This window comes from Pongo pygmaeus, chromosome 6 (assembly GCF_028885625.2).
Source record: "Pongo pygmaeus isolate AG05252 chromosome 6, NHGRI_mPonPyg2-v2.0_pri, whole genome shotgun sequence".
NCBI classification, from domain to species: Eukaryota; Metazoa; Chordata; class Mammalia; order Primates; family Hominidae; genus Pongo; species Pongo pygmaeus.
In genome coordinates, this window is record NC_072379.2 from 87205079 (window position 1) to 87231261 (window position 26183).

A 26183-nucleotide genomic window follows, 5' to 3' on the forward strand; every position below is an offset into this window, starting at 1 on the left:
GTGGATGTAATGCAACAGGCTAAAGGGCAGATGATGTTGCCTAAGCAACATATTACAAAGTACACATCTGGTGGAGAGAAACAAGATTAAAAAGAAAACCTATGTGAACCAGTGTGGAAAGCATTTTTTTAAGGAAGTTAAATTTTAATAACACATATGAAATTTAACCCTTAAAAAGAAAACTCAGCTTGACTGCCAACCCATGACTCAGATGTGAATCTCCGACTTGAAAAAAGCATCCAGGACCCCAACAGTCAATAACTCAGATCCTGTAACCGTGGCTGTTCTGACAAGGAATTCTTTTACTTGTGGTCCCGTAAAGATTACAAAATCCCAAAAAGACACAAAAAATATTATTACTGAACTCCCTGGAAGAAATCTAAATAAGTAGATCTATAACCCTAGAAAGGTATAAAAAAGAATAGAGAAATAATAATAAGATTGCATAAACCCACACTGTTGATAAGTATAGTAATATATTAATAATTTGCAATAATTACATTTATGTTTGTCTTCTTTGTTTAAAAGTATCTAGAATATGGCAAAATAATCAGTCACACTAAATTAGTATATGACATTAAGGGAATTTAATTAGGTCAGTAATCAATGCTTAAATAGAAACAAATTGGTTTTCAAAATTACATTTCTTAGCTACATATATTCTTAAAGATGTGGGCACTTGGCCAAATACAAAGGCCATGAGCTGTGAACATTCTGGATACAGGAGACCCTCAGACATTCTACGCACTGTCCATCAGCTTCACTGTCCTTCACACATGCTTTCTTACTGCCCTCAGCCTGAAAACCTTCCTCACACCAAGCCATGACTTGTCTCCAAAATTGCCTTTGCCTAGATGCACTTGTTGATTAAATCCCACCCACAGACCAATCCTTTATTAAGAATTCACTTCAGTGAATTCAATCTGCTCCAATATTTTGCATACCTTAGACTGTAATTATTCTTCTTGTGATACTTTAATGTTAACAACCTGATTATCTCTTCCACAGGGCAAGGATTGTCTTATATTCATTTTATAGCCCCCTAAAGTACTTTTCCCTTCAAATCTCCTCTTGAAGAGTCCAGTAAAGATTTGTTCATTAACTCGTGGAAAATAAGGAACTTCCACAGGTTAAAAACGGTTTTCTCAAATCATGGGTCCAGAGGAAAATATCTTTAGCACCTCTGCCCAAGGCAAATTCCAGTAGACAGCTATGCTGTCAGTATCGTGTGAAAACAAGACATTCTAATATCAATGAGAACTAAGAATAGTTTTCTCCATGACTGTACTTTTTCATACTACTTGTTCCATTTAGAAACTGAAGTAACAAAAATCACATAAGCAGGGATGTCTCCTGGTATTCGAAAACAGATAAAAAGAAGAAATCATCACAAATACCAAAATAAACTTTTTTTTCCAGTAAATTCAATAGAAGCTAGAATTTCAAACTTGCTTTGAGATGCACTCACACATATGGATATTCATCTGAAGCAATTAATTTGGTCTTCTCATTATTAACAGGAACTTGTTCATTTGCTGGCAAACTCAAAACCGGGTAAAAATTGTTAGAAATTTAAACAGTGTATGAGGCTCCAAAAGTCACAGTTTGACCTACGATTCTAGCTTAGAGCTATCTAAAATCCAGACAACTGTCTACTGAACTCACAGCAGTGGATTTGAAAGAGCACAACTTAATTCGGTTAAGGCTGGCATTCATTTCAAGTGAATTCATTCGGGCTGAAAATTGTCCCTTTGAATCACCCATTTTCTGGTGATCAGCATTTTACTGGGTTCAGAGTGTGATCTTCTCTACTACTTCACTCCACACTCTTAGTTGAAGGCAGACACTGGAAAAGAATTGGTTTAGAAGACTCCAGGTTAACCCACAGCAAATATGTATCATGCATCAGGCTATAGCTAGGTCATGCTCTTTTGATGTTCATGAAAGGAATATCCATCACAGGTCCAATGCAAAACTATGAAATAAGCAAAAATCTTGACAACCTCTTTCATTTGTTTTTTTCCCTTTGTCCAATACCCCAGGAGGGCCTATGGCTTTATCCTACTCAAAATCTGCTCCCAATATAAAAAAATCATCAGTCATTTATAAGTTTTTGAGCACTTAAATCGTAGTACTACCTCTCCCAGAATTATCTGAACTTTAAGCATTACAGAACAAGAAGTTTCCTCCCTTATAAAAGTAATTTCAGCTATTAAGGACAGATGTGCAAGAGTTTTGGGTAGAAGAGAGAGGCAGGAAGAATTAGAATCATTGCCACTAGAATCATAACCAATGATAACTGCCTTCATCTATAACTTAAATCTGTCAAATCTAAAAGTATGCTTTCCTCTCTTTGCTTCCTGTCTTCTCCATTTTCTCCCTAATAGTATGTGTGTGTATGTGTGTATACACAGAGATGGCAGTAAGAGTGGCTACATAGAGCAAAGATATGTACACATATAGAAGGATATATGCAAGAATGTGTTTTTTACTTACAGCTTTGTTTTATAAGAACCAAGATCTTGCCTAAAGTCACCTTCAGAACATTACCTAATATACATGCAAGCATACTGCCCATAGAAGTCAGAACTAAGTGCCTCAAGACAAGCCACTTAAATTCCCCAGATCTCAGTCTTCTCATCTGTAAAATGATACAGATCTGTTTTAGCTCTAATGTTCTACTATGAACTCTAGGCAGCAGTTTGCAGCTGGTAAATAATTTTAGATAGGTCAACCAGTAAAGTCTCACACGTAAATTCACTTCTTTGTGCTTCCTTTGTGTTCCACTTTCCCTTAGAATTTTAGGATTTAGAAAGGACAAAGACAGGTACATACCATGAATACACTTCTCTTAATGTCTCCAGTCTTTTCAGATTTTCCTTAACTCTGACATCCTGGCACTGTTTCTCAGTGGTGGCATCCTGGGCATTTTGGCTGAAAATTATTTGGGTGCAGCATTTGCGCACAGCAGTACACACTGTAGAGCATCTGGCAACCATGGTTCTGTCTACTAAATGCTAGTCCTGCCCTTATATCATTGTCACTGTCACAACCAAAAATGCCCTCACTACCAACTACATCATTTTTAGATTGTACTTCATAATTTGTTACTGAAATATATGTTATCATATATTCTTATATAAGCTACTGTAGAATTTGTTTTCAAGTGTTTGGTTTATTTTGGTGGGGTGGGGGGAGCTCTGTCTTTGCTGAGCACTGTTTCTCACGTGTTTGTATTTCCATGACCAGAGTGTAAACACCTTGAGCAAACAAACCGTATCTTCTATTTTTTTAGTGTTCCCAAAGCACAAAAGACTGGGCATGAAATAGTTCTGTTAATATTTACTCAATGATGGATTGTTTTACTAATTATAAGCTTTCCCCTTTAACTAAAAATAGGCCATTAAAAAAAATTAGTCCTGAGAAACTACATTAAAAACAAGGTACCTTCTGAGTTGAGATATTTTCCAGTCATGAAAACACTTCACCAGATGTTTCCATTCATCAGAATTCAATATCTAACATTGCGATTTAGTTTTAAAATGCTTATTTTCCTACTACATGGTTTCTTTGGCATCTGACCCAATTTCACTTAAATCCTGAATTCATCAGCTAGTGGACACAGCTGAATGGAGGACTCTTGAGGACACCACATTCCTTTATGCTGCTTCAGTGACCTTTATGCTGCTTCAGTGACTGTAGTTTTGTTACATCCCTTACTGGACTTCAATGCTTGCCATTAATAGGCTTGATAACTGTTTTGCTAATCCTATTATGGAATATTAGGTAGTCTTTCCAGAAGCTTAAGCTTTGGTATATGTTGCTAAAATAATTTTATTTAGTCGCTTTCTCTTCTGTGATAATTACACATTTCAGATGAGATACAGTTTTGTTTATAGGCTCATATAGGTAGATGCCTATACTTCCTGACTTCTAGGTTCTTCATTTTGTCCAAATCATAATGATAAATTTAACGTAAGGTTTTAAAGAGCACTCATAGCAAGGACAGAATTACCAGCCCTATTGTTAGTTATCTGTATAAGTTTTTCAGAATGTAGTTAGCTTTGTGGACCAAAATTTCATCTGGAAAAGTTAACCCCTTGTTGCTTGCAGACTGGCAGCACTGGAATCACTGGGATCTCAGACCCACTGCAGTTCTACCAAGTCAGAACCTGAATTTTAACAAGATCCCTGGGTGATCTGTGTGCACCTTGAAGTTTGAGACATGGTGCACTAAACCATGTAATGATATATTCTGCTGTTATGGTCCAATAAGAGATTGTGATTGTGAGAGAGGGCAAATTTAGAGGGAAAATTTGTTTCAGTCTCTGTGTACAATGAGTGATAAAAATTTCACTACTCCTTCGGTAACATATGTTACTCAAACTTATTGCAAAAGTTCACGGTAGTTATCAGATAACTCAATATATTTTCAGCTCTGAAATAAAATATGCAATAATATACATCTAATATGTTTATGAATTTAAACAACCATGGGATTGGAATGAATGATGAGTAGAGAAGAAAGAATATACATCGGTTATAGCAGCATATATGACATTACTTCCTGCATAGAAATTTGTAGATGTATGTGTCTCTAATATAGGAACACTGTCTTGCTGCTGGCCATCACATCTATAAAAACAATTACTACAAAATTATCCTAAGTAGAATTGAACTCAGAATCTTGCTTTGCTTACTACTTACTAGGGTTTATTTGGTAGCTTTGGAGGAAAAACTTAGAAGGAAGTCACCTCAGGATCTAGAAAAGAAATTTGAAAAGGAACTTAAATTTGTGAAGTGTACCATGTATCCTAAAACAGGTCCTCCTTTGGTGTGGGTGTGAGGGGGAGTCTTTAGCCCAAATGGCATAACTGAACATTTCCCACTCCAGTTAAATCCTACTCTGATTATGTGGAAAGCCAGATAAGATGTCTTTCAGACACTGTTTCCACTAAAAACATTAAATATCCCAAAAAGGTCAACAAGAGAAAGAAGAAGGTATATACATTTTCTGACTTGCAGTTGACATCCACAATTACAAGCTGGTTAAAATGCCATCATGGAAAAAAGAGTCAGGAGTGCAGAATTCATATCATATGACCAAATGATATGTGTTAAGAGGTGAAATATTAAAATTGATATCTATATTCCCCCCACCCCTCAACAAAACATTTATAGCCAAAGGGCTCAGAAATGGGACACAAGAGATGAGAAGCTCCAAGCACAGCAAGCGGGTGACTTTGTTTTGAGATTCTACAAAGCACAGCGTTTTCCAATCTACAAAATTCCCATAGCTGCACTGGGGAAATGGAATACCTATTCTCTACAAAATAGAAAAATCAAGCTACACAAAGTGGCTCACACTGCATGGCTAATTAGTTTCTTCATCAAGACACTATTCCCTTAAAGCTCTTATTCTAGGAAAAAAAAAAAAAGGTCTATTCCTGCAAATAAAAACTTTTTCTCCCTCTCCCACAGGATTTACAGGTTTAAATATAGCTTTTCTTTTTTAGGTTTTGCCTTGGGTTCTACCTGAGAAGGGGAAAACAGAGTGCATTTCCAAAGGACTCCACAACATACAGCAGTATGAACTAAGCTGGCGAAGGGGACTGACTGTTAACTACACTGATTTAAAAACTAAAAATGTCTACCATGTCAGAAGCACTAACCACTAATAAACAGAAGAGGCTGATCTCAGATTCATAGACTTGAAATCAATAATATGGTCCAGGACGCTTTCTACCTATACACACATATGCTTAATGTTTGAGGGGTATTTTTAAACATCACAGGGACTGCAGAAGCTCACTTGTCTCAAAGGCCGTGCAAAAGACAGTCTCAAGCGCCTTCTGAATTCTGTTTGGTTTCACTTTTGAGTTTCACTAAACCATCCCTGGCTTCTTTGTACTAAACCAGGCCAGTTCTTCCTTCATGTCTATACCTTTCAAATATCTGTATCTCACTATTCTGTCCCTCATGTAAGATACAGCATCCAGAAGGTGCAATAACATTAAAACATGAAAACTGAAGAGAAAACACTACTGGAGATATGACTGATCCTTTAGGATCTGAATTCTTTCCCCCAGTAACCATATGAACAGCATTTAAAAATAAAGATTATAAATATTTTTAAATTCCTTCCCTAAAGGAGAAATAAAATTGTGTACTATCTTCTTACTCTGAAACAGATGGCTATATAAATACAACATACATCTCCAAATCTACAATAGTCATCTTTTTAATAAAATGTAAATGTATTATTAGTGCTTGGGTAATAATTAAGTGGCTGATGTCAAGAGTGATGTTATAAAGTTTAAAAGTTTAATGTTTTTCTTCTTATAAAATAAATCTAGATGCAAACTCCATCAAAGAGTTCAGGAAAATATAGGGCATCACTCAATATAGAATTGACTTTTGAAGCTCTTAACATTTTCAGAGAATCATATATGGGTCACTAACCACACAGAGCTTATGAAGAGAAACACTGGGAACAATGAACCTTTGAGGAGAAAATGGAATTATCTTTCAATGTTGCTTTAACAATTGATTCATCTATTATAAAGAGCCAAAATTTCAGCAATAATAAATTTGACAGTAATCCATTAATAACACTCCTAACTGATTTCATGAAGACCAGTTCTGTAAACCTTTCCTGTAGCTGAGAAAAGTCAATACCAAATCCTGCCTGAGAGATGCAAGGTGAACAGAGCAAAGCAGTGGGATACACACATCCTGCTGTTTGTCTGTCACCTGAAAACAAACCCCAGTGCTTCCAGAAGTGTTTCACTGTCAACTTTGTATTTTTAGCAAGATTTCATTTACCTGAGGAAGTATATCAACTGGGCCAAAAAGTTAAGTCTAAAGAACATTTACCCTTCCAAAGTCTGCCAGATGATAAATAGGATATTGGAGCTTTCTATTACATCCTCCTTTTACCCACTCAGACTCAATAACACTAAGAAATAATTACATATGCTCTATAGTCAAACTACAGAAGGATCTTGGGCAAGATATAATGCAGCTGATAGAAAAGAGATGGAAATCAAGGATTTCTAGATGAGATGACAATGATGATGATGGCTAACTTTTGTTGAGCTCTTATTATATAAATTACTATAAAAATGCTTTAAAAATAGCTTCCCAATTAATCTCTACAACAACCTCATAAGAAAGGTGACTGGTATTATCTCAATTTTGCAGATGGTTACATTGAGGCACACATGAATTAAGTAACATGTCCAAGGCCACACAGAAAATAAACACAGGAGATGGGATTGATTACAGGACTCTGAATACAAAGCTCAAGCTCTTGACCACTGTATTGTCTTTCGTACATGTCCCCTGGGACTTACATCCTGAGAGAAGTTAACAAAAAACAACTTTATCTATAATTCTCTCCATTTCTCTCCATTCTCTCTTATCTCTCCTGATGAAAAGAAAAAAAAAAAGTACTTCCAAAGCTGTGCAAAATAACTGCTCACTGGTTTAAGGTTTTCTGGCCCATCTTCCCTCTCTCCCCACAAACCTATCACTCAAATTTAACATGCATTTGATTAATCTGATTCTGAATTAGTCTTATAATAAGAGTCAGGCCAGAACAGAAAAACAGTTAGGGGGACAGAAAAACAGTTAGGGGGACAGAAAGCAAGACCCATTAAGAAGGAGCAGGCTTAGTCAGGAAGACTCAGGTATTGGATATTGCTATGTTGAATCTTCCTCTTCTATAAATGGTTGGGTCCCCTGGATAGTGAGTTAAAAGCATGGATATAAACTGCTGACTGACTCAGTGTAAGAACTGTCAAAATTGTCGATAGAAAATAAATGAACAGCATTGAGGCCTTAACTTGGCTTTCTAAAATGGGTCCCCTCAGAAAAACCACCTGGATTTATGGAAGCAGTATCAGGAAGAAATCTGAGAAACAGAAAGCTGTATTGATGAAGCTAGGCTTACCTCATCCAACAGAAAACTTCTTAATACGGCATCAAATTTACACCCTCTACTATTTCTGCCAAACTCAGAGGATACTCGGGGTTTTCTGGTTGTTTCCACTGAAAACAGGGGTGGGGAGTGAAAGAAGGCCTACAGCGGGCAGGAGGAGACTGAGTTTCCCTCTCACGTTGGCTAATGAATGATAATGAACCAATTAAATAACACAATTTCTAAAGTACCTGCCAGCTCTAAGAGTCTCTGACTCTGTAAGAAGACCTCAACATGATCAGTCTTTGCTTATGGAGTAAAATAGAGAAAGGAGATGCAAGTACAGTGGGTGAAATTCAAATGTTAATAATGACAAAAGCCATGGCCCAGCTTCCAATTATTTCAGCTGATTGCTGCTATCAGCAAAGAATTGATGTGAAAATCTTAGCATCTCAATTATAATACATCCATAGATAAATATATGAAAATAATATATAATATAATATATCCATAACTCTTTCTCTCAGTGCATTTCTATTCCTTATTCCTTGCCCTTTCCCATAGGCTATTTTAGTATATCTAAAGTATCTATTATGATGTCCATACAGGAACTTGATTCATGTCACCATATGAGGAAAAACTGCTGTCGATCCCATATAAAAATCAAGGAATGCATTAAGAAGGAATGAAATTCTGATACATGATACAACATGGATGAACCTTGAAAACATGCTAAAACACGGCAGAGACAAAAGAAAAAATACATATGATTCAATTTAATATACTATGAGGTACCTAGAATGCCAAACTCACAGACACAGAAAGTAGAATAAGATTACCAGGGGCAGGGGGAAGGGGAATGGGGAGTTACTATTTAATGAGAGCAGGGTAGGGATTCTGTTTGGGTTGATGAAAAAGTTCTGGAAATGGATAGTGGTGATGGTTGAAAACACTGTGAATATATTTAATGCCACTGAATTATAAACTTAAAATGGTAATAATGTCAAGATTTGTGTTATATATATTTTACCACAATAAAAAATATCAAAGCATACAGTATCTCCTTCATAACTACCAAAATGAAAAAAAAAAAAAACTTTCCACATATTTTCTCTTTGAAATATTTTTAAAAGTAGACTGTAGCTGGGTGCAGTCACTAATGCCTGTAATCCCAGTACTTTGGAAGGCCAAAGCAGTAGGGTCACATGAGTCCAGGAGCTCAAGACAAACCTGGCCAACATAGTGAGATCCTCGGCTCAATTGAAAAAAAAAAAAAAGTAGTAGACTATAAGTTCCATAAGAACCAGGACCAGATTTGTTTTACTCACCACTATTACACAACAGACTCCATAAATGTTTAACAAAAAAATGCTTTTTTAAAAGGAGAGGATTAAAAAGCACCAAACTGACTATCCATGAGAAAGTATAATGGGGCATATTCCAGGGGAAAATACCAACACAACTATATCTAAGCTTCTTCAGGAAAATGTACTGTTTCATCCATACTTCCTTTATAGCAGGTCTTACAATGTTTTACACATAGTAGGTGGCTAATCAATATTTGCAGAATGAGAGAAATATCATATCGTATGATTGTAAAATCAGTCACATTATTGCTCTTTTTAAAAATCACAATTCCTTCTGTCACATGATGAAAAAAAAAATCCTCACAACTCACACAAAGTAAAGGTAAAAATATAAATAGCTAAAATACATTATTCTCAGAAAAAGAAACAGTAAACACAGGGCGCAACATCTTCTAAACAGAAAAAAAAAGTTTAAAAAAAAAGAGAGGTAAATTTGATCCATCTTTGGAAGAAAATCCAAATATTCACTCCCAATAATCAATGTCCAACCTCAACAGTAAATAGTTGAGTGAATACAGAAGCACTGCACCATTAAAGAAATTTACTCGTAGTGAACCACAGCAGTTACCAATATTTCTCTCAATTAGCCTATCAACTAATCAGGTGATCTTTCTTAAATTTACTTATGTCACAAAATTATACAGAACTGGCTACATGCCAGTTCTGTATAATAGCCAACATGCAAGTTACTGATGATTTTCTTAACATTCACCATCTACACATTTACATTTTACATAAAGTACTAAGTTAATTAAACTATACACAAGTGGAATATTTTTAAAGCAAAAAATCAAATGCTCACATCCTTAACATTCAGCACCTATATAATAATAGGTGGATCCATATAAAGTCACTAGGACTAAGTAATGTTATTAGTCTCACTTTGAACACTATTAAAACATGTCCTTCAAGTTCAAACCCCCGCCACATCAGATATGTCAACTGTGTGACAATTAACAAAGGAAACAAAAATTCAGTCTCTGAAGACGTCAAGGTTTACATTCCTCTCTCTCAATTTTATCTGCTTTACAAGCAGGTAAGCCTCATTGGAGTAGGCTGTCTGCTACCACGGTCCTTCATGAATGCAGGGGTTCTCCATTAGCATCCAAAATGCTAATAGTCTACTATTAGAGCCGGCACTTCAAGCAGAACTGCACGAAGAATTATCACTTCTGTACATAAAAGCATAACCACTACAGGTGTAATGATGCAAAATACCAGCACACTGACCTCTGCTCAGCAGTACACACTTAAAGCAGGTGTATTTCTGTGATCCAAAAGGGAAGGAAGTAGGATGAGCAGGGAGGAAGCCCCAGGTCCCTAATATATTAGAGATATTTATTTCTACTCAGATCCAATCCAGCTAAATTCATGGACATCAGTTTACTCAAATGGAAAAAGTAGTCTCTCGTCCTTCACTTGCTTGACTCAGAGGGCATTCAGCCAAGCACAGCCAGGCAAAAACAATCTGTAAGATCTCGTTCAGCTATAATAAATAAAGACTAGTTTCAGAAGGAATAAGACTCAGATATGGCAAAGAAGCAGTCGTTAAACCTTTTCCCCACCTTATCACTGCTACTGGTGTTTACAAACTACGAGCAGTAGCCTTGGGAGCCTCAAAAGACTCTCCCATGAGTAACCTCCAGTCAGTCCCTAATTTAAACACCCCCTTTATCAATCTGTGATGTTTCTGGCAGTTAAATAGAAGGAAGTGAGTAAAATGACATGCATAAAATGAATCCTTTTTAAGTTGTAAATGAGTGAGTCAGGATTCAGACTTGCCGAGATGCTCCAAATTAAAACCCCTGCTGTAATTTTAAGCATGCTCTGTCTTACCGTTTTGTTGTTGTCTCCCTCAGACTTGATTCACCTGGAACTCTTTAACATGTCTCTAGCAATGTGTTTGCACCAGGCCAGGCTCATACAGCAACTGAATTCACATCTTTCTGCACTAGCAAGCTGAAATGGTACGGCCGTACTACAACCAAGAGAGGGGGATGCATAAGCAAGCAAAAAAAAAAAAAAAGAAAGAAAAAAGAAAAAAACCAGAAATCTCCTCAGAGAAGCTAATCTCAGTGGAATAAGACCAAAAACTGTTGAGAAGAACTCAAAGGACATGCTAACATTCAGTATCAATAGCTTTAACGGCTCAATTATTTTCTCCAAAAAATCTAATTTTTTTTTTGCAAACACGATGGACTTGCCTGTGGAGTTCCCAGGAAGGCAGAGTAACCGGGCTCTGCAGCAGCACTGCAGCCAAAGTAACCGTGCATATGCTGTCCAGGCAATTCACAACACACTGTCTTTTCAGAAAGATATTGATTTGCAATGCAGGGCTGCTTCAAAAGAATACAGAACGGGAGCCAAACAGCTAATGGTGATTGCATAGGAGGAAAAACATTTAATCAAGGGGATGCACCTCATCATGCTCAATTCAATTTTTTAAGAGCACTGGAGAAAGCCAGTAAGTGTCCTGAGTGACAACCCCATTAAATAATAATCTGGGATCCTATAGAAGGCCAAGTTTCAGCCACCATCATGCATGCTGCAAAAGCTGCTAAAATGGTGTCTACGTGTATATATTTGTCATATGCAAATGGAGCATGATGAGAACTCTAAAATAACCATGCACCAAATACATGGTTAAAAAAAAATGCACAGGTGCAGCATACACAGAACCAAAGTAAAAGAATGCATAGTTACGAGCTTGCAGAATTTTTGGTGGACTTAGAGCTCATACCACTCTGAAAAATAAAATACCAAAACAAGCCAGATCTCACAATCCTTAGGCAAATTGTGCCAAGTCATGCCACAAGGTGCTAGGCGGCAAAGGAAGGATGCGAGACTGCTACTCTCATAGCGACCCCTACAGGAGAGTGGTTGATCCATTCTTTTTTAAAGGAGTTCCTGTCCTCGGTACACAGAATCACGAAAGGACACAAATTAGATTAAGATACAACAATACAACTGAGAAATACCTTAGGCAAGAAATAAAAAAGGCATGAAATCTAACCTTGTAAATATTCACTTATTTTAAAAATTAAAGTACAAGAGGAGGTAACTACTGTGTCAGTGATAAGTGGTCGATATTCCCAAAGCTCCCCAAACTAGGGTATACAATGATGATGAGAAACCTCAGGCAAAGTGTTTTCCCTTCACATCCTAATTGGTTTAAATGAATCATCTCTTCTTTCTCCCACTTGCAAACCATCTTCACCTTCATCATTTTGAATGACACTGTGAAGATATTCAACTTTGTTTTCTTGCAACACAAAAGCTCATGTAAAATCTTTTTAAAAAGTTATTGTTCAAATACAAATATTACATACTTTCATCTTCAACAAAGCCAAAAGAGAAAGCTATCTCCTTAATATCTGAAAACTACTGAATTACATGAGCATCATTTCTGCAGAACAGACTTCAACAGGTCTTTCAAGAACCTGAGGTTTTTTTGTGATTGGTTATCCCTCCAGCCCACAAAGACACCTTTTCCAGAACCAACAGCACTTCTTATTTGAGTCATTCAAGATTTAATCATACGCCACCTCATAAAACTCTCTTGTACTGTTGGCATTTTCCCCATTTTAAGGCCCTTGATAAATCACACCAATTGCATTTTTCAAAATTTACTTAAATACCACATAATACAATGCTAGGCATCTAGCAAATATTAAATTAACATTAAAAAAATTAAGGAATTTCCCAACTCCATATTTTAGGGCTAAAAGTTCTTCTTAGGCAATCCCCTTTCCCCTATTATTCGTACAATGTTTGTGTTCACTAAGATATCTCGTATAAAAACCAACAAACACAGTAACATTTCTCCTTTAATCTTTCATCTATTCATTCAGCAAACGTGCTCATTTGCCCAGCAATGTGAAGAGCCATGTTCTCTGCATTCAATGAATGCCTTAAAGTGATTAGAAATAAAGCAAGTGATTATAATACACTGAAATGAGTATTTTGGGAATGCTCTAGTCAGTATAAATAATATTCCTTAGGTGGCTCAAAAAAGACTTCACAGAGGAGGTAATGTAAAGCTGAAGCTTCCAGTACTACCCAGGAGAAGAAGGACATTTGGGGACTAGCATGAAGCCTGAAACTGGAAGCTGTATGAGGAAATAACCAAGCCATACTCACAGTGGTCACCACTGTGAAGGCTCAGAAGAAAGGTGGCTCAATGCCAGGGCAGAAACGGCCCTGTAAGCCATGCTAAAGAGCTGGGAATTTTATCCTACAGGAAGTTGCCATTTAATCCAATAGAAAAGCCCTACAGGACTAGAGGCAGAACAGTGGCTGGATGAGATTTTTCATTTTACGACAGGGTAATGGTGTAGAAATGGATTGGAGAGGTGAAGGAAGGGAAGTGGGGAGGCCACTTGGGAAGCTAAGCTAGTGTTTCAGACAAGGCCCTGAACTAAAGCCATGAAAACGTGGGTGGAAAAACAACAGAGGTAAGAGGCATTCACCATGAGTTACCTGCTGAGTGACTGGACATGAAGTCTAATGGAAAGGGAAAATCTATACTGAATTCTCTAGTATATCTAGGTAAAAGGCTGGTTCATAAAGTAAACGAGTGAACACAGGAAGAATACAAGCTTGAGGAAAAGAGGAAACTATCATAAATTCAATTTTTTACACATTGAGTTTTAGGTATCTCTGAACATCCAAGTGGACATGTTGCATAGGCAGCTGTCTAAGGGTCTGGAGCTCAGATGATAGATCAAAAGTTTGCTTATATGCCTAGGTCAGGGTTTCCTAGAAACAGAGCTGGGCCCGGATCTTATAATTTATTGGGGGCGTGCTCTCAGTGAAAAGAAATGAGGAGGCAGGACAGGGAGGGGAAAAGCCAAGGAAGAATGTGGCCTCAGACAAAAACTACACCCAGCATTAGTCTCCTCTGAAGCAAAAGGGCCAGGCTTTTGTATCCCTGGGCTGATCAGTCACTGACTGAGACCTGGATGGGAAGGACTTCTGTTCACCCTAGGCACCCACTGACCAAGGGGATCTGAGCACAGCACCCATCCAACTATGGTTCAGTCACAATGGACAATTTTTCTTTTCCTCAAAGCTGGTTCCTCAGGAATGTTTCTGTTTACTGTTCTCTCTGCCTAGAATGTTCTTCCCAGATAACCCCTTGGCTGACTTGTTCCCATTACTCAGTTGGACCTCAGGTATTGCCTCTTCAGAGTCCTTCTCTGGCTTTCCTCTGCTGTTGCTCCTCCCTCCCCTATCACATTACACTGTTTTTGTTCATTAATTTACTTTGTTTGTCTTCCTTCCCCACTAGAATGTAAACTGCTCAAGAGCATGGACTTCTCATTTGTTCTCCTGTTTCCCCAGCCCCTAGGACAGCACTCAGTACTTGCTGAATAAATAAATAGTAAGAAGAGTTGCTGATGACAGAAGTTCAAACAAATTCTGTGGACATATGTAGAGTGGAAATGGATGGGGAGCTTCAGGAATGGGTAGGGGAAAATAATAGCGTCAACAAGCATGTAGACAACAAGTCTGACTATAAAGCAGAAGTAAACAGAGCAGCAAGAGGGCAAAGCTGCAGGAAATTAATCATTATGTCATACAGGATTCACAATCTATGGTGTTAAGAATATCTTTATTAGAGGCCATTGAGATGTGTCTGAAACTATACCATAAAAGAACAACAGTAGAGGTTAAAATAAAAATTACAGCTTCAAAGAGAAGAGACAAAAAGGCTTGTAAAGACAATCTCAGTGGACAGAGAGAAAAACAAAACTAACATCTACTAGGTCGTTTTTGTGAGTAAACAAAAATTGATCCCTTGAAATGCCTGCCTTTATATGAGACTTTTTTAAATTCTAAAAAGTAGTATGCACTTCCCTGACTTTTAAAACAGATTATAATAAACACAATCTAATCTTCAACTGATGATGGGGCCAATTATAAACATCAGCGGCAGCCCTCAGGGTTTAACAGTGGGTATACAGGGCCAACTGGCTCCTAATCGCAATAATCTGACATCTAAGTGTTCTTCTGCTTCATTTTTATGATTCATTCTGTTTTTACCATCAAAATCGCCTTATTATGGCCCTACATGTGCCTCCTCCTTCTAATATCACCACACTCTCCTCAGTCTTCTTCCTACAGGCTTCCTCAGCCATCCCCGTATTGGGCAACTAGATAATCAGGCTTATTAGAAGAGTATGTGAACGGCTTAAGTCAACAGGTGGGTTCAAAGCAGAACCAGGAACTTTCTCCTGAGTGGAAAACATGTAGGCCTTACTCCACAGGCTCTGCAGTACTCAGAAATCCTTGTTTCATGTCAGCCTTCCTGGAGCTATCTCAGACACAAGAGGCTGCCAGATGACTGATCTTCACATAAATAGGGTCTGAAGGACAGGTGGGGCCAAACAAACAATTTTTTAAAACCTGGAAAAAAGAATTGAAGAAAGGGATAGAGAATTACTTTTCTTCTATCTTTATCTTTTCCTTTTCTACCAAAAGCCTGTGAAGGGAAAACACTTTTTTTTAACAGAACAAGGAAAAATAAACACTAAGAAAATTTTAAATATGAGGGAAGAAAAGAGTACTTTATATATACGACTCTAACTATAATAATCAGCTACTTTATGAATTAGTTTCATTAAAACTTTAAGTCTAAAAGAAAGGAAAAAATTATAAATTTATTTTCAAAAGTAATAAAGAAAACAGAAATTTCCAAAAATAAGTTGGTTTTCAAATGATTATAATTCCATATAACCCTAGCAAATTCTTTCTTTTTTAAAATAGATTATATTTAGTAATATATTAGTAATCTATTTTACGTTGTAAATTTTTATGGTAAAATTTCATGTTATTGATTTTTAAATGTTCATTTTGTTTTAGTAAGCTTAAATCCCAACCTTTTTGTGAACCCTAAAAACTTTATGACTTAATTCTCTTCTGATGTCACTCATTACTTACAATCTCATAGATTTGAAGAAATGTCACTTATCTAAAATACTTTCCCAAAACACCGTGAAATTCTGGAGGAATCTGTTAAACTGAATGTTTAACAGCCATGTCTTAACCACAAAACCAAACCTATCCATATGTCATGCATGACATTGCATGGCAATGTTGAGATTTTCCTCCTAATATTATACAACTTTGAGTGTTTTCTTGATTCTGTAGGGGAAAAAAAGAACTAATTTTATCAATAAACATAGGTGATTCTATCACACCCCAATAAATCTGTTCCCAGCAAAACTTTACATTCTGTTAAATTACACCCTAAAAACCAAAGGACTTATGTGGAAAATGATATTGAGGAAGACCATTCAAAACCTACACATCCAGAACACTAATAAAAACAAAACAATTCTAATAAACACACATACATGCCATATTTTCTTCATCTCTGCATTCCCTACATTGCTGATACAATTTTGCATACAATGGATGCTATAACATGTCTCGGCTAAAGATAAATCCTGTGCTGATCCTTATGAACTACAGAAAATATGTCCAGGTGAAAAAATGTTTTGTTATGAACTTCATCTAAGTTGGAAATTAAAATCCAAAGCTAGAGCTATAGCAAGGGAACTTCAGATTGTTAAGGTTGTCAAGAAGCAGCGTGGAAAGTTGACAATTACGACTCTATAACAGAAACTGGTAGATGCAGACTATCATTTTTAAAAAATCTTATTTTTGCCTGGCTTTCAAAAAAATCTGATTTCAGGGCACTGCTTTCTTTTTGAGACAGGGTCTCACACTGTTGCCCAGGCTGAAGTACAGTGGCACGATTATTGAGTTACCACAGCCTGGACCTCCCAGTTTCAAGTGATCCTCCCACTCAGCACCTCAGCCTGCTGAGTAGTTGGAACCACAGGTGCATGCCACCATGCCCAGCTAATTTTTGTATTTTTTGTAGAGACGGGATTTTGCCATGTTGCCCAGGTTGGTCTCAAACTCTTGGGCTCAAGTGATCCACCCTCCTTGGCCTCCCAAAGAGCTGGGATTACAGGTGTGCACCACCGCTCCTGGCTCAGCCTACTCCTTTTTATGAAATAAATTTCCTCCTCCCTACATGTTGTGCTTCCTGGTTGTATGCCCTCAATTACCCTGGATAATAATTTGTCTGCATCTCAGTTTTTGCTTCCCCATTAGCTCAATTACAAACACTTGTTTCAAAAGACTTGTATCTGCATTAAAACAGATACTGGTTTTCTATATACCAACCATACATATGGTTTCTACATACATATACATGCACATTTATGTATTTATTACTTATTTATTCAGGTGATATCTAAAATGCATGGGCATTCACATGGGCACGGCACAGTTTTTCATTTTTACACCCTAAGCAGAAACACAACTGGAGTTCTGATGTGATGCCATGCCTCAAGTGTGTAGTATGGAGAAGATCCGGATGTAAAAGTGATTTTATTATGACCACATCCACAAAATAACAGTATCACAGAGTTCCAAATGTATAGCACTAATATGATCCGAGAAATGTGAATTAAATTATAAGACCTCAATGGCAGACACAAAATCCTTGGGATAGCATCAACAAGAAAGACAAACGGCACTGAGAAAAGATGTGAGGATTTTCTCTCTTCCTGGTGTCAAAATGCCATTGAGGACAGAGGCTACAATCCCATGACTATCAAAAAACTGCTTAAGAAGCTAAGTCTCATTTGTAAAAACTTACCCAAGTTTTTGAATAAACACTGAAAAGGAAAAAAAAAAACAACAACACAACAACAACAAAAAACATATTTTCTAGTTTGGGGTTATAAGTGAGTTTTATTGCTTTTAGGGACTTTGTCCCAGCTTTCCAAAATTTCACTTAGTTTGAAAAATTAGGAAAATCTCAAAAGGAAGAAAACCCTCTTAAAAGAGCCTGCCAAATAAACATACAGAAATAATTTTTAACTACATTTGACAGTTTTAAATCTAGAAAACCTTTGCCACTTATGTAGTACATACTTGAAAATACTCAAATAAAAACTATTTGTTAAGTAATATACTTCTTTTGTCTCACTCTACATACACCTAAGAAATAAAATAGGAAACAGGCCCTTGGGAAAGAATGGTTAACAGTGCTGGATATTCAACAATAAATACTTAGAACAAATAAAGGATAACCAACTGAAGACATTAAAAACTGAAATTAAAATGTGTATCCCTATATAATTTAATTGACTTTCCTGCGGCATTGTTTTAGTATTTGCCTTTTCAAGCTAATACTGATATAATTTAGATCATTCCAAAACCATGTGTGCATCACTCTTCAACAACAGAAAGAAAACCAAAAAAGGCTTTTGGCTAAGGAAGATTCATCATATGATCATTTAACAGTTCAGTATCACTGGGGTGACAGTGAAATCAGGTTCACTACAAACATGCATAAGTCACAAGGATATTAACAACTCTGAAATGCTTTAACCTACTCTGCAACCCTTTTGTATTTGGTAACATAGTGACAACAGCAGCACCCAAATATTAGTTGAATCCTTTTTGCCATTCCTTGTGGAATGCTTTCCCTGAGTGGTTATTAAAATAGGATAGGTTCCTGCTTCTTAAAAAGAAGTAGAATCGAATTGTTTGGAATGGCCAGCGCATTTTTTCTCTCTTCCTGAGGAATGGTTTTTCCACCCCACGCCATCCACTGCAGTCTAAGGAGGGCTGCACCTTATCCAGGAACAGACAAGGAATCCAACTTAAGGTAATCCTTCCCTGGGACTTTTTCAGCCAGAGCTCAGTTGCACCCCTCCCCTCCACCCTTGATGGTAGCAAAGCAGAGAAAGCATTCGCTTAGAGGCAGCCAGTGGCAGTGTCTCTCAACCTGTAAAGAAGATCAACTCAGATCCTAAAGCCATCAAGTAGTAAAATTAGAGATGAGGGTAGCATAGAGACAGACAGCGCTGATAACATGGAGGTAGCACCCGCTGAGGTGCTAGCTCTGCTGGATGCCTGACTTTCTAAAGCACAGTTGTTCAGCTCTTGTTTCTATCCTGCAATACTTCTCCTCCCAATAAATCTATTTCTTTCTTTAGCCACTTCAAGTTGATTTTCAGCTCCTTATAATCAAGAGTGCTGGTACACATGGGGATACATGTACAGAAAGGATACGGAGCTACTGTGAACCACTAACACCAGAAGTAGAATAAATAACTTAATAGATGTCTTGTTTTAAACTCTAGGAAAGGGAGATATAAGGTAGATGTTAACTTATACAATGGTAGGAAAGGATGGGTTTAATAGCAGTCAAGGTTTTTACAAAGCTACTTCACACACTTAACTATATAAAAATTTTTACTAAATTGAGTATTATTATATTAACATTTTTATTCTTATAATTTATAGAGGAAAGCCATAAAACATAAGCTACTAATGAGTTATCTGAACTTGCAGGAAGCCTGAATGCTTTGACCAATTAGTTTAACCAGACATCCAAGTTGCTGTGGTAACACATGCTCAAATTTTAGGCACAGTACCTAAAGGGAAATAAACTGACTATCCTTATAGATACCACCTATAAATTGTTGGTAAATACTGCCACACATAAGTAGCTAAGAAATGTCATAAAAAATATGAAACTGAAAGTGGTTTGTTGCACCAATCCTGATCTTTAAAGGCTTCTGGCCATGAAGGAAAAAGGGTTATTAAAAATTAAAGAAGTAATATCGAGGGGATTTTGGAAAAAGCCACAGAAGTACACTAGGGAGTTGTGGAATATGTAAAGAAAGTGCTAAGAAGACATTGTAAAGTAAACTACATTTTCTGTATTTCACGGCTAAAGGATTTTTTCTGTGTTCTATTTATTTACCAGCCATTTATTGAGCTTTGTATTAATCACTATAGGAGGTATAAAGATGAATGAGACACAACTGCTGCTCTCACAGATACTTATACAAATAAATATAACATGAAAATAATTGTCATAGAAAAGGTAAGAGAAAAATACCACGGGAGTTAAAGTTGAGAAGGCCTCAGAATGACAGATCAGGCAAAATAGGCAGATTTTCACTTTAGGTAATCAAATTCTGAATACTAGAGTCACAGATAATTCAATAAGTAAAATGCTGGGGGTTGGAGATGCATGTATATCCACAGACTGGCAATGATCAATCTTAGCACCAGAGTTATTATCTATATATGGATGTAATTTGATAATTTAAAAAAGAACTTTTGTAATATCATAGGAGCACAGCCTAGAAGATTTGAACGATTTCTGCAATTTGAACCTTTATGAATAAGGGTTCTTTTCTCCCCTCTGGTAGAAGATTATCTGGATGGACTCCAGGGCCTCCAAGTACTCTGCCAAGTACTCCAAGTACAGTTTGAACATATGGTTCAAAGATGTGTTTTATCGGGCCAGGCACAGTGGCTCACGCCTGTAATCCCAGCACTTTGGGAGGCCGAAGTGGCCGGACCGTGAGGTCAAGAGGTTGAGATCATCCTGGCCAACATAGTGAAACCCCATCTCTACTAAAAATACAAAAATCAGCTGGGCATGGTGGCACATACCTAAAATCCCAGCTACTCAGGAGGCTAAGGCAGGAGAATCGCTTGAACCAGGGAGTCGGAGGTGGCAGTGAGCCAAGATCACACCACTGCACTCCAGCCTGGCAACAGACACGTGTTTTTTCCTAGTTGCCCTGGACACAGACAACCAAACTTTTTTTCCACCTATGTTAAGAAAAATATAGCTTTGGGGACTGTTACAATAGCTGGTCACCAGGAACTTGGAGGCCATCTTTACACCTCTCTCTTCCTCTCCCCAATATTTATTCTAATTTAGGGAAAGTAAAGTTTTACTTATCACAATACAAAGGCCTAATAGATTAACTTAGTTTTATCAATCCTCCCCTGAAGCACATGATTCCCTCAATAACCACTGTTTCTCTTAATCATTTAGGGAAGATTCAGCTCACATGAAACACAGAGGTACTTTCTGCCTGACCCCATCATAACTAATTCCTTCTAAGGGCACCTAGTAATTGCAGCCCTGGCAGGACCACCTGAATGCAAGGAATCACAATGCAGCATGGATCCACCTTGTTTCAGAGATTTCCTGCCACACCCACCAAGGTTATTTAACTCAGAACTCTAAGGGTTAAAACGGGTTTGATAAGGAGGAAAGAGAAAACATCATAGATGAAGCCATACAAACAGGTCCACTGGGGCACTAACTTCAACATAAAGTCAGATGCGCAACAGCTAGATTAAGAATAATGTAAACTCAAGGATCAGACAAATCTGTGTTCCTGATCCAAGCCTTGGGCAAGGTACCAATCTTATGGGAATACTTAGAATAGTTCCTATACCTAAGAGGGTTGCTGTGGGGCTAAATGATGTACAAACTACTTAGAATAGTGTTCAGTAAAGCAAGCGTTATTGCAATCCAGTGATAAGCATAATGCATGTTTAAGTGTGATCAGGCACTAAGCTGTTAGGAACCACAGACTCCCATCCTGGGTCCTGTACTTCTGCAGGAGGGCTTGTACTTGTCTTGGTTCTCTTGGTTCAGATCAGCCTGGCACTTTCTTCTGTATCAGCCATGGTCTGTCAGACTCATTTTCTCAGTCACTCCTTAATTTTATCAGTTCCTATCAATTCTTCTCCAGTATTCCTGTTTCTATTGACATTGCAATTTGCTTTTGCACTATTCCATAAAAATCAAACACTTTTTAAACAGCCATAGGGAGCTACCCTACAGGCCTTCTTGATATTTCCTTTGACTAAAGGTGGAAGGAGCTATTTATAGTTTATAAAAGTTTTAATGAAAAAGATTAGTGCACAGTCTCTTCTCTCTCTGTGGATTTTCTTCCTTTCTCACTGTCATATTTCCCCTTGTAACTACAAAGCTGCAGGATAAGAGTCAAGAGAGAACTTAGAACCCATGGTTACATAATGAAATATCAAAGATAAGGTTTACCAAACAGATTAGAAAGATGACAAGAGATTTTACCACCATCAGCACACACGAGGAAAATTTAGTGAGTAGCAAATGCTAGAAGAGGGGAATACTCATCAAGAGTCAGTTTTGCCAAAGCAAGCAAATAACTCTTCAAATAAAGAGTTGGCAGGCACACATTTCCAAAAAAGTTGGGCGTGTTGTAAGATAATTGATGCCAATCAGGAAGCAGGAATCTGTCTTCTGAAATTTTACTAAACAAAATGTTCTATCTGATAAAACAAGGAATAAAATTAGGAGGCATCATCTTTCAAAATATACACAAATAATTGGTTTTCTTATTAAAATTTGGTGACTCACCCATGATGCATATTATCTATGTATAAAGAATCTATCCACATGTTAAATACCAGTCAGAAAAACCCACCACCATTCTGTTCTTCCTCTCATTTACAAAAGTATTTTCCCTCTTTGTGGAGTAGCATAAAGTGTCACAACCAAGAAACTGTATTTTAATAGTAGACAATGTAATTTATAGGTAGAATTCATTATTGTGCTATCATTGCAATTAGCAGGAAATTAAAATGAGCATGTAAACACTTATAAAATGTAGTATCAGAACAGTATAATTTTAACTAGAATTAGTCCTATCTATCAGAACAAACATCAAGTAAAACATCAAGTAGCATGAATCAGCTAATTTTCTTTAAGTACTTTTTTTAATTGACGTACCCATGCAACACTTTTTTTCTTTCTTTTTTTTTTTTTTTTTTTGAGACAGAGTCTTGCTCTGTCACCCAGGCTGGAGTGCAGTGACATGACCTCAGCTCACTGAAAGCTCCACCTCCTGGGTTCGCACCATTCTCCTGCCTCAGCCTCCCGAGTAGCTGGGACTACAGGCGCCTGCCACCATGCCCAGCTGATTTTTTGTATTTTTAGTAGAGACGGGATTTCACCGTGTTAGCCAGGATGGTCTGGATCTCCTGACCTCGTGATCCGCCTGCCTCAGCCTCCCAAAGTGCTGGGATTACAGGCGTGAGCCACCGTGCCCGGCCGCAACACTTCTTTTTAAGCGGAAGTAATTACTTGGAAAAGTTATTTGATTCTTTTAATACTATTTAGATATTCTAAAAGAATTAGAGTAACAGAACTTTCACCAATTTTGTTTCAGACATATAATTGTGTAAAATTTTTATTCTGAAATTACTTCTAGGTTTATAGAAAATCTCACACGGGGCAGTTCAGCTCCATATAATTCAAAGGCACTATGTAACATACGAAAAGCTAAAGGAAGAAAGCACATTGTAACTGCACTGAAATCTGATGCTTCATAAAAAGATTTTTTAGGCCAAATACAGTAGCTCACACCTGTAATCCCAACACTTTGGGAGGCCAAGGCAGGAGAACTGCTTGAGGACAGGAGTTCAAGACCAGGCTGGCCAACACAGACACCCCATCTCTACAAAAATAAAGATTTTTTTTAGCACCACAATGCAAAAAGTGCTATCTCGTTCAATGACAATTTTCTCATGTTATAGAGACTGTAGATATTAAAGCTAAGAATTTCCTCAGGTAAGTCATGTCTTCTTTTTAACAAAGAAGAAAAGGGGAATAAAACTATCATTATTTCCAAAGTTGTCTCCTACTTTAAATCTACCTTGATTCTGAAACGCTCTCAGCTGCTACTCCATTTCTGTTCCTCTTCATACCAAAATTCCTCAAAAAGAGGAGTCGATCCCAACTGGTTCCACTTCCTCAGTCCATTCATTCTTAAACCCATTTTAATCGGATTTCTGTCCTCTCCACTCCACTAAAGGTCAGCAAGCCTCCTCAATGGCAATACCAGTGGGCAATTCCCAGACCTCATCTGAACCTCTCAGCAGTATCTGACACAATTGATCACCTCCTCCCTTCTGAAACTCTTTCTTCACTTTGACTCCAAATACCACACCCCCATAGTTTTCCTCCTACTTCACTGGCTCTGCCTCCTCAGAATCCTTTGCTGGACACTCTTCCCTTCCCAACCTATAGAGACATGTGTCCCAAGATGGGGACCTTGGGCCTCTTGCCATCTCTGCCTATACTCCCTCTTTAGGTGACTCTTATCCTAACCTCTTCCTTAAGTACCGTCAGTAAACTGAAGGTTCCCAATTTTGTATTTCCAGGTCCTACCTTTCCCTTATCCTCAGACTCACATATCCAAATACTTATGTGACAACTCCTTTAGGATATATAATAGGAATCTTAAACTTAAGCTGCACAAAACGGCTGAGGTGGGCGGATCACTTGAGGCCGGGAGTTTGAGAGAAGCCTGGCCAAAATACAGAAATTAACCAGGCATGGTGGTGCATGCCTGTAATCCCAGCTACTCGGGAGGCTGAGGCACAAGAATCACTTGAACCTGGGAGGCGGAGGTTGCAGTGAGCTGAGGTTGTGCCACTGCAATCCAGCCTGGGCAACAGCCAGTCTCTGTCTCAAAAAAAAAAAAAAGAAGTACAAAACCAAATCAAATTCCTGATTCCATAACCTCTCAAAAACCCTGCTCCTCCTTCTGATATTCCCCCATCTCAATATGATCTCACCTTTACATCACTCAAATTTCTCTAGTGAAAAACTTCAGAATTCTTGATTGTACTCTGCTACCCTATATCCACTCCAAGCTAGTTCCCTTGGCTCTCCTTTCAGAACATACTTAAATCCCACTACTTCTCAGCAGCTCCACTGCTCCCATCCTAATACAGGTGACCATCACATCTCACCTAGGTGATGACCACAGCCTCCTAACTGGTCTTTCTGCTGCTATTCTCACATTCTTCTTCCCGACGCAGTCCACATTCTACACAACAGGCAGGGTTTTTTTAATTATCACCATCCTGCTCAAAAGCTCAAACAGCTTCTGACTTGGAGTAAATTGCTACAGCCCAACCAGGACCAGCAAGGTACGACCTCTCTGACCTTCTCCCCCAGACCCTTTGCTCATTCCACTCCAGCCACCATGAACTCCTTCCTGTTCCTTAAGAACACTAAGCCCTCTATACTCAAGGCTGTTGCACCCTCCTCCTGAAACATTCTTCCTCCAGATATTCCCATGGTTTGCTCCCTCCCTTCTTTCACATCTACACTCACATGTCACCTTCTCAGAAATGCCTTCCCTGACCATTTATCAACACCCACCTCCCATCCGTTTTTCCCCTTTCCTTGCTTTTGTTTATATTCCTCAGAAATTCAGCCTGGTCATATCTGTTTATTATCTGCCTGCCATCCCCACTTGTGTAAAAGTTCCTTGGTGGCAGAGATTTGTCTATCTTGCTCAATCTCAAATCTCCAGGGCCAAGAACTGTGCCTGGTAAATAGTAGATGCTCAGTAAACATCTGTTGGATGAATATATGAGTAAATCATTTCTATACTCTTACCCATTGTTACCAAGGTAGAGAACATACATTTCAGTTGTTTATTACTTTTAATACACATGGTATGATGCCAAAGAAACCATTAAATATTTTTCAAGTTATATTTTTAGGACCTCATAATGTCAGGGGATTTCTAGGCAGAAAGAGCAGCCTGAGCAAATAAATGAGGTGGAAAATATTATAACATATTTAAGGGAATACAGAAAATTCCCTACAAGAAATCTGGGGAAAGTGGGGGAGAAGGAAGGAGCACAGGTGAAAGATGAAGTGTAGATAAGGCTGAAAGCAAGACAAAAGGCAACCATGAAGGGTCCTGTATGCCCGCCTGAGTTGAGTGTCATCTTGTAGGCAACAGGGTGTCATAAGCAGGGAAACAGCAATCAAAATTTCATTTGGGAAGAATTATTCTGATTACGTAAGATTATATAACTCACATATAATGTCTGTTCTTAGTTGAAGTAGCAGCTTAGCTGTTCCAGATCCACACACAGATAAGACATATAAGCATACAAGTCTTAAATGATTATTTAATCCCTTATCATTCATACCTAAAAGGCATTCATAGTTTCTTGCTCACAAACCTTCACCTGATCCA

At 37.7% G+C, this 26183-nt stretch overlaps 1 protein-coding gene across 5 annotated transcripts in view; it reads right to left on the bottom strand.

The window, feature by feature from the left end:
• Window positions 1-26183, bottom strand: part of CDK14 (cyclin dependent kinase 14) — a 592881-nt gene that overhangs the window by 470133 nt on the left and 96565 nt on the right. Inside the window, exon 1 of one of the 5 annotated variants that reach the window (XM_054495988.2) lies at window positions 11125-11243. The exons of 3 other annotated variants lie outside the window; for them this stretch is intronic. The gene's annotated coding sequence lies outside the window, so the exon portion shown is untranslated. Of the gene's footprint in view, window positions 1-4707; window positions 4727-11124; window positions 11244-26183 lie in introns of those variants that run through there. One more of the 5 variants, XM_054495991.2, reaches the window with a different exon arrangement.